Source organism: Prionailurus bengalensis, chromosome D3 (assembly GCF_016509475.1).
Source record: "Prionailurus bengalensis isolate Pbe53 chromosome D3, Fcat_Pben_1.1_paternal_pri, whole genome shotgun sequence".
NCBI classification, from domain to species: domain Eukaryota; kingdom Metazoa; phylum Chordata; class Mammalia; order Carnivora; family Felidae; genus Prionailurus; species Prionailurus bengalensis.
Window position 1 is genome coordinate 50,004,432 of NC_057356.1, and position 12,103 is coordinate 50,016,534.

The window sequence follows — 12,103 nt, forward strand, 5'->3', positions numbered from 1 at the left end:
GTGCCCACACATGTGAATAGCCGCCCTCATCCCTAGAGGCCAGGGGAGTGAGGAGGGCAGGCCACAGTCCATGCTCCTGGGCCACACTCAACCAACAAGGGACCACTGTGGTGGTCCCGCTTCCTCACGCCTTATTGGAACAATTCCAAGAGGTCTCTCAGATTCCCAGCAGAGCCGAGCTCCCTTTGCCCACTACAGTCCCATTGTCAGATCTTAAAGCTGAAGGATTATATGGGGGAGAAATCCGAAGGGAAGATGCAACAACTACAGTGAAGCTTTGGACTGCAGGAACTTGTTCTGCGAGCGTTCCGCCAGACGCGCAAACATTTCCAAGTTTTAATGTGATAAATGAGCGAGGTCTTGCAATACAAGCAGTACATGATGCCGATCACATGATCACAACGGATGTGGTTCTGCTCTTGCTGTGGGATTGTGGGTGACTGTCAATGCAAAGTCACATTTCCATGAAATTCTCAAAAGGCGGCAAAAGCAGGGTCATTGGATAGGTTCTTTGTTAAAGGTGCACAAAAAGAAAAAGATTCCATTGAGCTAATAGACAGCAGTGATTCCATTAGGGATAGTGAAAGTTGTCCTACACAGTAACCCTGCTCTCCCTCTCCCAGCCACGAAGGTTTTCAAAGGTAAGTGCAGGTTAATTTTTTCTTTATATTGTGAATTTTATTATTTGGAATTTTTATAGGAATCTTTGGGTAGCATTTTTACAGGAATATTTTTGGGTAGAACAAGTCACCTGAATTTCCATTATTTCTTATGGGGACATTCGCTTTGATATACAAGTGCTTTAGATTAAAAGCATGTTTCTGGGACAAGTTAGGCTTGCAAACCAAGATTTTACTGTATTTCAAAATACATTATCCTTTATCCTTAATGAAAATTTGATCTGCTGCTCCTGCCTTTTCTTACAGGTGTCAAATGTAAAGGGCTGCTCTCAAATCAGACTCCAGTCACAGAAAGTTTGCATAAGGGCTTGAAAAGGACAATTAGAAATCTATTCGTTTTATTATAGTAAATTAAAGTTTCTCTCTTCTGTTATTAAATTTAGAAATTTAAAATTTTATTAGCATATGACATCTTGTCATTCAAGTGACTCACGTCTGTTCAGGTGGTTATGGAATGCCATCCCTCTAATAATTCAGGGCATGAAGTTTCAGGAGTGTCATTTCATGGTGTTCTCCCCTCTATAATCAGCATGGATTTCTGCACAACTACAGGCTACAAAGAACACTACTAGGAAGGTTTGGCAACGAGAGGACATAAAGTTCAGAAAAATATACACAGTATCGTGGTGGGGACTTCAATTCCACTTAGGCTGAATATATAATCTCCTTCAATCTAAAATTTCTTGCCCCTGGTAATTCACTCCTCATACCTGGTGTCTTAGTTCCTGTTCCCCCCAAAGCAGATTGGATCCAAGTGGCTATTTGCAAAGCTAGAAGTGTCCCGGTAGAAAGAAAAAGGATAATCCAAACTTGACTCCATTTAAGTCTTCCAGAGATGAAAGATTTCCAAATGAGACCAAATTTAAAGAGAAAGTTTTAAGCCAGAGGAGACCAAGATCTCCCTAATAGGGAAGATTACACAGGTGTATCCACTAGTAGAAAAAATTGTTACCAAAAACAAAGTTTTCCACAACGCTAGTTGTGGTCTGAGAACAGCAGAGGTCTAAAGTGAAGGCAGGAAGAGAATTTGAGCAGTTCAAGGGCAGGATTGGTGCCTCATGTTCAAGGCCATATACTCCATGCCTACAACAGCTCCTGGGACATCTACAGAAGGGAGGATTCAGTAAATTAAGCAGAGTCTCAGGGTTACCAATAGACTTTCATTAGGAAGTTAAAAATTAAGAAGGATTTCTGAAATTCTAACAGGACAAGAGCAAATGGGTGATATATCCAATAGAAGCAGTCATCATAAGAAGGTCATGGGTAGGTGATGAGGTATAGGAAGATTTCTGAACAGGAAAAGGCAAGGGGATCCCCCACAGTGAAATGTGAACAATGTGAAACTACCAAGTATTACTGGTAAAAACTTATCTTTATTAATGTTTGTAAGCTAAGTCTTTTAGTCCACAATGGCCCCACTCACCAAAATTACAACATAAGCAGGTTCTTATCACATGCTAATTTGTAGCATAAGTAGGCACGTATACAAGGAGGTAGAAGCTATATATTTGGTTAAAATATGGAATTAAACCAAAATCCTGGAATCTGAACATATAAAATGATTCGAGTCGTAGGACCTTAAGGACCAGCTCCTGGAGTCCGAATGCCCAGGTTTAGAACCCAGCTCCACAACATATTAGCTGAATAACCTGGTGAAAGTTCTTTAATAGCTCTGGCTGTTTTATCACCTGTAGAATGGTACTAATAGTCCCTCACCACCAGGTTATCATTAGGAGACTCGTGCAAAGCCCGTGCGTGGTAAATGACACGTGGCAGAGACAGGTGTCTCCCATTCAACACAAGGGCTTTCCCTAGTGAAGATCAGACTCAACAGCTGATAATCATTTAGCACTTACTTTGGGGCTGGTCACTGCAAAGTGCTTTGCATGTATTAACCAATGTTTATATGTACCAAGATGCCTAAAATGTCACTATTTTCTTTGACAGCCACAAGTTGAACGCAGTATCATGTTTGTTTTTTTTTTTTTTAAGAAGGTGGTTATTTTTAGGTTGCCCACAACTCTTTTTGAAATGGTTACTTATCTTTAGTGTATGTTTAGGCAAACGTTTCGTGATTTCAGCTAACTTAGGTTCCATTTTCCAACCTAAGTCTGCCTTCGAACATATTAAATATCGTTTACACTTTGGGTTGAATACTGAAAGCAAAATTGAAACCCAATGGTTTACTATCGATAACCTCCTCCCAGTTAACCTATAAACCAATTGTCTTAACATTGCCTTATCGACTTTAGGTTTACCCAGTTGACCAGTCATTTAATTTCTAAGCTCAAAGGTTTTATCTACAAAATGGGTAAAGTCCTACAGTATCGTAAAGATTAAGTGACAATAGATTAAAAAATACTGAGTGTGTTACCCTCTACTAGCAGTAGGCACTCAAACGCTCCTTTCCCTTTACTTTATTCGATAGGAATGTTCGGTGTGCTGGCTGAATTCCCCCCCCCCCCCCCAGATTACTTTGTGGTGGTATTTTACTTCAATCAATAGGCTGGGGCTTAAATTAGCTGAAACCTATAGCAAAAAAAGCAACCTGGTTATAGTGTTATATCAATTGAGGTCACAATGCCATATTACAAACGTAAAATCTGGATTGGCTTTCAGCTCCGTACTTGAAACGGATTAGCTTGCTGGATGCCTAGGTGGCTCAGGGGGTTAAGCCTCTTAGTACCATTCTGCTTGGCTCAAGTCATGACCTCAGTTTGGGAGTTTGGAGCCCCAAATCTGGCTCTCCGCTCTCAGCTTAGGGCCTGCTTCAGATGCTCGGTCCCCCTCTTTCTCTTCCCTTACCCCTCTTATATTAGCTCACTCTCAAAAATAAACATTGAAAGAAAAATTTTTTTAGAAAGGATTTGCGTATTACTTGTGCTCAGGAGACAATTCCCAGCATACAGGGCTACTGAGACAGGACAGACGGATGCTGGTGTGCTTCCCGCCCTACCCGGGACGCGGCTCTCACACCTGCTATGCCGGGGACCCACTCCCAGTCCTCCACTGACCCGGTGACGCAGGCTACCCCCACCTGCCCCACACTCCTTCCCGACCCCCACTCTTCCCGCTTCCATGACGTCAGCACTCACCTTCCCCGCAGGGTCGAGGACAATTCGCAGCTCCTCACGCCAGCGCCAGCGAAGGGGTCTACCCTTTCTTCCCGAGCCGGGCCCCTGGAGAACCGGAAAGGCAGCAAGCTTGCTTTCGCTTTACCCTCCCCCTTATAAAGCAACCCGCCCCGAGGTGGGAATCCCCTAGGGGGTCTGAGCAACAAGCAAGGCCTGCGGCCCAGCGAGAGCCTTGAGGATTACTGATTAGTTTCAGGTGTGGCCCGGGTAGTTCACGGTTAGAAGGCGCTTAGGGCCGGGCAGCCAGCGTGGAGAACCCGTGCTTCAGCTGGCCAAGAACCTGCTCCCAATACCACCTCTGGACCTAGAGTAGATCCTCATCCAGAGAGGGGCTCCTGCGCCTTTTCCTCTTCCTTTCTCTTTTGCTCACCCCTCAGACTCTAGGAACCTCCCTTGTCTCAGCCTTTTTCTTAAAAGTTCAGATGGGGGTCGATGTTATGATGGGGTATGTGGGTGACAGTGGGGTTCAGAGTTGATAGCCAAGAAAGAATTCTTGAAGACGTCTTTGGTGCAGTGATTTTATTTATTTAAAAAAAATTTAATGTTTATTTTTGAGAGAGAGAGAGAGAGAGAGCACGAGCTGGGGACAGGCAGAGAGAGGAGACATGATCTGAAGCAGGCTCCACGCTCTGAGCTGTCAGCACAGAGCCCCATGCAGGGCTCGAACTCATGAATGGTGACATCATGACCTGAGCTGGACTCTCAACAACTGAGCCACCCAGGCATCCCAAAAAGGTGATTTCATTAAAACACGGGGACAAGAACGGTGGGCAGAAAGAGCTGCACTGGAGTTGTGACAGGTGATTCATTATATACCTTCAAGTTGGGAGGGGTAGGGATAAAGTCTCTAGGGTATTTTGGAAGCAAGGTTTCCAGGGTCTTGAGGGGAGAGCTGCTGTTAGGAAAATGCCATTTATTACCATTTAGTAAAACCTCAGTCATGAGACCCTTCCGATGTATATCGGGGGCCATAAAGCTTGGAGTATGATTGCCAGCATATATCTTAGGGGAGTTGAGATTAAGGGAGTTTCCAAAGGAATTTTTATATGTTAGGGTAGACTGACAGGTTCCTGGGGGTCAGGATAATGTTAAGCCAAGATTCCCTTTTGCTACTAGCAAGGTGTCATCATGAAGGCAGTTGAGCTCCTAGAGGGAGGTCACTGTGCCTATCAAGGACTTGTCAGTGGGCTGTAGGCAGTATGGGAATTTAATTTTTCATTTGCCTTAGTTTCCCACATCGCCCTGGCAAGCACTTAAACCCCTTTCCTTTGTTCTTGGGTAGCCAGCGGTGTCCAAGTGTTATCACACATATCCCACCTGTGGGGGAGGGAGGGGAAGTGCTGTTAGCCTGTACCTTGCCCTCAGCTGGCCCCACACTCCCTCATCAGGTTCTACCGTGTTCTTTCTGCTAGGCAGACCCTTACAAACCCCTCACCTGCCCTTAGATTCCACTCTGGTGTAATGCTACAACAGGTTAGTTTCATTAATTCAGTTAAACAATTCAATTTCACAGGGAGAAAGCCAACCAATGCAGCTGGTTGTGTCTGATATATGTGCAAAAATAGAACCATTTTCTAAATGACTTCTTTTCTTACAACTGTTAGTTTTGGCAACATGTACCTGTAACTCCACAAACACCTCGATATTTTTTTTGCACCAAAACTTAACAACTGAAAATATCACCCAAAAATATTTCCCCGGGGGCCAGTTTGGACAGCGCAGGCCACATTTGTAAAACATTACTTATGAATCAGTGGATAAAGTCCTAGTCACTTTAATCTTTATTCACATTCTCAAAGACTCTATATATGTATGTTTTTCAAGAAATATCTGAGAAGTAAAATGAAATGGTACATTATATTTTTTCCCAAAGTGAAATCATTTGGTAAACAGCATTATCTTGAAAGCAACTAGTTCTTTTTAATGCTTATCATGCTTTCCTTGTATTCAGTTTAAATGTCACACATCAGCATCTATAGGTGGGCTATTGTCAGTGACCTTTATATTATGTTGAAAAAAGCACCAGGAATTTATTTTTTTTCCCTGTATTTTCAAAGAAACGAAAAGAAAAAAAAAAAACTTCAGCCCCACTCTTTCACTGCCAGATATGTGTGCAATCGAGCTCAGTGTTTCCTGTTGCATGACATCACAATTGTAATCAATAAATATTGACAAATCCAACAGAATCCTGTAGATCCCTTCAGATAACATCCAAATGCATGAAAGGGGGAGGGGGAGGAATCTTCCTAATAGATTTTGTACGTACTTCTGCCTTGGCAGAAAATGGTAACCCTAACCTAGGTTCCCATGGATTCATAAATAATGCAAGAGAAGCATTTATGCCAGGACTAAACTTGGGTCCTAAAGTGCATTTTTACAAGCATGTGTTTGTGTGTTTATATTTATATTTATATATTTATATGAAGACTTTACCCTGCATTGTAAAGTAACAATAGAAAATGGTAGACAATTAAACGCTACTGATTCAAGCTGGGGGCTTCTGTTTCAGATTACTTGCTTAATGGAGTTAGCATTTAAATGGTCAGTTTTGAAGTTAACAAACAGTCATTAAGATGCATGGGGGCGGGGGGGGCGTTCTCAGGGTTTTTGCAACTATTGTTTTAATCTGGCTGGCTCCAGACTCCACAAAACAGCAGAAATGGGATTTACATTAGCGAAGGCTATTTTTGTTAGTGGGAGAGATTAAACCTTTTCTTCAAAATAAATAAATAAAAGGGATGGTCTTGAGAGACTACTAGCATGTGGGAAAAACTAAATCTTCCACCCCGTCTGGGCCAGCCTTGAGATTTGCATTTGTCATCCCCTCCTTGTCCTCGAAGGCTTCCATGCAAATGCCTCAGTTCCCAAGCATTTTGCCTTGCACGTTGCTCACGGCATCTCAGCCCCTCTCAAAGGATTCCTTGGATACTGAGCCAACTGTCTACGAGATTCATTATTCTGGACTTTCTGGGGTTAATACCCAAATCCCCTCCTGTGGCGGTACAAGTCCGAGGAGGAACGGAGGGGGGAAATTACATGAAAATTCCTAAAGGCATTGTCTGTTGAAAAGAGGGCAATAATTAAGAGATAATGTGAAAGGGGAGAGAACATTCTCACAGGATAATGGTCTCCCGCTGCTGAAAGAATGTGAATGCAAAGCCAGCACCGTTTATGGAAAATAAATGTCATGGCCAGGGAGGTTAAGACATTTACTTTCAAATCAGAAGAGCCAGTCCTTTGGCAAAGTCTTGTTATTCCAAATTATCAAAGCTGATTGAATTGTTGTATCCAATAGATGATCGTGCAGAAGAGGCTGATCACTATGTCATTAGTAGCCTGTAAAATTAGAGGCCCTCTGATAGATGATAGATAGATAGATAGATAGATAGATAGACAGATGATAGATAAAACACTGGTTCTGTCTTGAGCTGGTTAAGAGAGGTGCAAGTACAGCATAATTTTTAACAAGGTCTTCACCAGGCTGTGCTCAGAGTGATTCCAACTTCTTAGCATCAGCATGCATTCTATAAAAGCTTTCTAAGAGCAAATGCCCTTTCCTTTGCTAAATGAGAATAAAATTGCTCCAGAGGTGCAGACTGAAGGATAAAGGATCTGGGTAAGGGTAGGGAGGAGGCAATCTTTATAGTGGAAATATTTTAGGGCAAGCAGAGGCCTTTCAATACCCTCAAATCGCACTCCTAAGACTAATTCCAGCACTATGGTTCACAGAATGAATTCCAAAGGAATTGCAAGGTTGTTTCAAATGACTACGGATGTAACTCAGACTGCAATATCGTTAAATGTTTTTGGCCATCAATGGCATGGCACATCAATTTATTGCTCAAAAAATGCCACACGTTAATACAGGCAATTTTTTTCAAATAAACAATGCACAGATTTGATTCAGTCATAATCAGATTTGATTCAGTCATAGCCAATATCACTTGTTCTGCACTTGTGTGGTATTATACAATCAGATTCACCACATACAAAGTCAAAAAGCTATATAAGAACTATATAAAGATACAAAGTTATATAAAATATTTGGGAAATATCTACCATACACAGAGTTTACCTTGGATGTCTCCGGACACATAAATATGAACAAGGTACCCTCAAGATATTTGTAACCCAGGGAAAGGAGAAGGAAAACTGTACCTCTTTTTATCAAAAATAAAGGGAGTGTGGTAATCCAATAGAAAGAAGTACTAAGAGAACCCACGAGGGACCAATAAATTCTAGTTAATAAAAGTGTGGACAGCTTCATGGAGAGGTATGTGGCTGCCAGGAACCATGACCAAATCAGGAGCAAGAAATGGTTCATAACCAGGGTGGCTTCCCATATCACACAAGGTAGAAGCCAGTCTTTTCTGTAACCTAGGAGGTCCTATACTGATATCCTATCATTCCTTTCCTCCTCAAGGTAAGCTGGCCTCCTTGCTGTTGCTTCAGGCCTTTACACATGCCTTTCCTTCTGCTTTAGATATACTTTACCAGATAGCCTCATCTCCATGGCTGGCTTCCTCCCCCTTTTGGGGTCTTCAATCAAATGTTCCCCTTCTCAGTAAGACCTTTCTTGGCCACCATTACTGACACTGGAATTTCCCACTGCTCCCCCCTACACTCCCCTTCTATGCTCCTTTCTTCTCTTTACCAGTTACCATATTCTATGCCACTGCACATTTTTGCTTATTTTCTGCTCCTTCAATTAGAACGTTTTCATGCTTTGTTCAGTTAGGAGCTCCATAGTAGGTATTCTTAACTGAATTCTTACACAAACAGTTTCATTGTTTTCACATTCCGTGGGAGGATTTTACTGTAGGAGCTCTAATTCTACACCCGGTGATGTAATGCTGTTTCCATAAAATGTCTCCTTGGAACATGATAGAATGTCTTTAAACAGTACGGTTTGGGGATGCCTGTGTGGCTCAGTCGGTTAAGCAACCAACTCTTGATTTCAGCTCAGGTCATGATCTCATGGTCAGTGGTGGGATCGAGCCCCACCTCAGGCTCTGCACTCTACCTGTCTCTCTGTCTCTCTCTCAATAATGCACACATGCTCTCACTCTCACTCTCTCTCTCTCTCTCTCTCTTTCAAAATAAATAAACTTTAAGAAAAAAAACCAAGTATGATTTCTCCGAACTATTCCATCAGACTAAGATAGAAACTATCTCATAATATAAACAAATCATTGAATTTTTCCATCTGAAAAATAAAGGTGTCCAACTTATGATAATCATAATTTGAATAATAATATCAACCATTTAATCAGTGGATACTATGTGCAAGGCACACTGATCAAAAATTAAGGAGTCACTTATGGAGTTTCTAATATGTTAGCCACTGGAAATACGTGGTGAATAAGAAATACAAATTATTTTGTTTGGCTCTTAAGTCCCTCCATAATCTGGTCCACCCATTTATTCAATTACCAAATATCTTTTGAGCACCTACAATGTGTCAGGTATGGTGAAATGCAACTTCCCTTTTCTACAATATTCCCTTCTACTTTTCAAAATGAGTCTTCGAAAATTAGCCTTTTCATTTCCTTTTAAGTGTCCATGATGTATTCATTCCCACAGCTTTTCATGCTCTTCTTTCTGGTAATTCCTCTTCTCTTTACTTGTTCTTTACCTCTCCTGGGAGGTGTCCCAGTTTCTCTGGTCTGGTCTCCTTTCCTTAGCTACCTTCATCCTGAGTTCACTTTACCCCTTAACACATCATCCTGCATGCCATCTTGCCACTCTTCCTCTGAACTTGACTTCACATCAGAATCACCTGGAAAGATTTTTTTTTTTTAAGTAACAACTAATTGGAATTCCAGGGGTGCCTGGGTGGGTGGCTCAGTCAGTGAAGCATCTGACTCTTGGTTTCCTTCAGCTCAGGTCATGATCTCACAAGTTCATGAGTTCGATCCCCACATCGGGCTCTGCACTGACCATGCAGAGCCTGCTCATGCTCTCTCTCAAAATAAATAAATAAACACTTAAATAAACAAATAAATAAGAATTCCAGGAAGTTATCTAAGAATCACTAATTTAGACTCAAAGTTGAAAACAAATACCCGTATTCAAATTAACAAATTATAACCCTAAATTTAGTAGGGATGTCGGCATCATTTGCTTTACATTACAACGTTACGTAAAACAGAAGGGGATTGTTCAACAAAATGCCAATTTTCATCTTGAATATTTGTTGCCCACCAATTTAGACAAACCCCTGGTAATATTAGGTAAAATTATGTCAACTGTCTGTTCAAGGTCTTCATTGCCTACTTGTACTACAAAATAATGAACTATGTAATACATGAGTACCAATATCCCCACCGATTTCATTCACAGTTCCATTATTTTTGCACTGTTAAAATTTTAAAATTAAGTTAAAGACATAGGATAAATAGAGACTTTTAGCTGTAACTTGCTATCTTTCCTCCAGTGGCAAGTTTTTAGTGAAAATGATCAGAGTTTGGGAAACTTACAACCTTTAAGTCTTAATTTTTATAGCTGTCATAGGGATTTCTGGATGGAGTAGATGTTTTCTCTGTTAAAAATGTTTTTACAAGAATTGGAAGATATAGGTTATTTTAAAAATTATCATTACTTTTAAAATAAGTATTTTTGGGGGTCCTGGGGTGGCTCAGTCAGTTAAGTGCCCGACTCTTGGTTTCAGCTGAGGTCATGATCTTATGGTTCATGAGTTTGAGCCCTGCATCGGGCAATGACAATGTGGAGCCTGCTTAAGATTCTCACTCTCTCTCTGCCCCTCTCCACCCCCTCTCCCATTCTCTCTTTCTCTCTTCCTCTGCCCCACTTGCTCTCTCTCTCAAAATTAAATAAACAAACTTAAACAAATTAATAAGTATTTTTCTTTGTACAGAGGAAATTCTAAGTTCCCCAGAGTCCAGCTATATTCTTGTAAACCATCGTGTAATGAGCTGAGTGAGAGGAAGGAAAAGGAAAAATAAGGGAGGTTGCCACTTTAAAGAATGACATTACTTCCAGAACATGGTGTAGGAAACCCCAGATTCTAATCAAAGCCCTGGGTTCTAACTGAACCTCCCTCACAATCTTATTGTGAAGATTCAAAGAATATATGAGAATGTACCTGAACGTAGAAGTTACTCAAAATGGTTTATTCTCTCATTTTCTGTCTACACTGTCTCGACTTGACCCACAGTCTTTTCCCTTTCAGTTTTTTTTTTCATTTATGAACCATAATTGTCACCTAGGAAATTTTGACAGATGAGATACCTTTTGAATTTAGAATATAGAGGGAATCAGAAACAATATAAAATGACACATTAGTAAAATAAATTTTGATTTAAAAATACCTTACTGATTTATTTTGCAGCAACATGAAATAAAATATATTTGCACTTCGTTATCCAGCTACTGCACAGAGGGGGGTGTGACTGAAGTATTCTAATATATAATTTTTGTGCCATGGTCCCTTCATGCTCCAGGGGCAGATTGTGAATTTCCATAAAGTTCCCTAAATGTTGATATTCACTCTACCATCTCCAAAACAAAAACAATGGAAAATTAGATCTAAACTGACATTCTCACTTGGCTATCTATCTTACGGTGTCTTCCATGCATTGATCCTTTTAGCAACAGAAAAATCACAAAACATTTATCTTAGGAAGTCTAACACATGCTCAATTTATTCCTGACAGGTAGAAATCTGAGGAGATCTGACATTAAAACCTAAAATTTCTCCTATTAAGAAAGAAAATATGAAAATCATACTGTATGCATGCATTCAAGGATGTCTAAATGTTCTATTCAAATCTCTTACTGGAACTGAAAGGATTATGTAACCCCCCACTTTAAAAAAACGGCCTTTGGATCTATACAATCTTTCTACTCTCTCAGTTAGGTTTTAAATTCTTAACCCAAAAAGTCCAGTCACTCTCAAATACCTACATCATTCTCCTGCCACACTGCCTGACATTTCTGATACCAGCGTCATTCCTTAGGGACCTTTAAAAAAAAACTTGATCATTTTAACTTGTTTTAGGCATTGTCAAGTTCTTGGGCGCTATGGTCTATTAAACAAGGAATTTGCTAGAATTCTTTTGGCTGATTAAGCCAGTATCACTAACTCTTCATAAGGAAAAGCATGGTTCTGCAGCAACAAAGTCCAAAAGTCGTGCAATTATTTCTGTGAGGAGAGCAGGAAAAGAGGAATTTAGGTGGTCTTCGAAAGGACCTTTCAGGATGGGTAGAACACAGAGGCATAGAAACAGCCCCACAAAGTTAAGTATAAAATAGACTCTGCCTACTTCG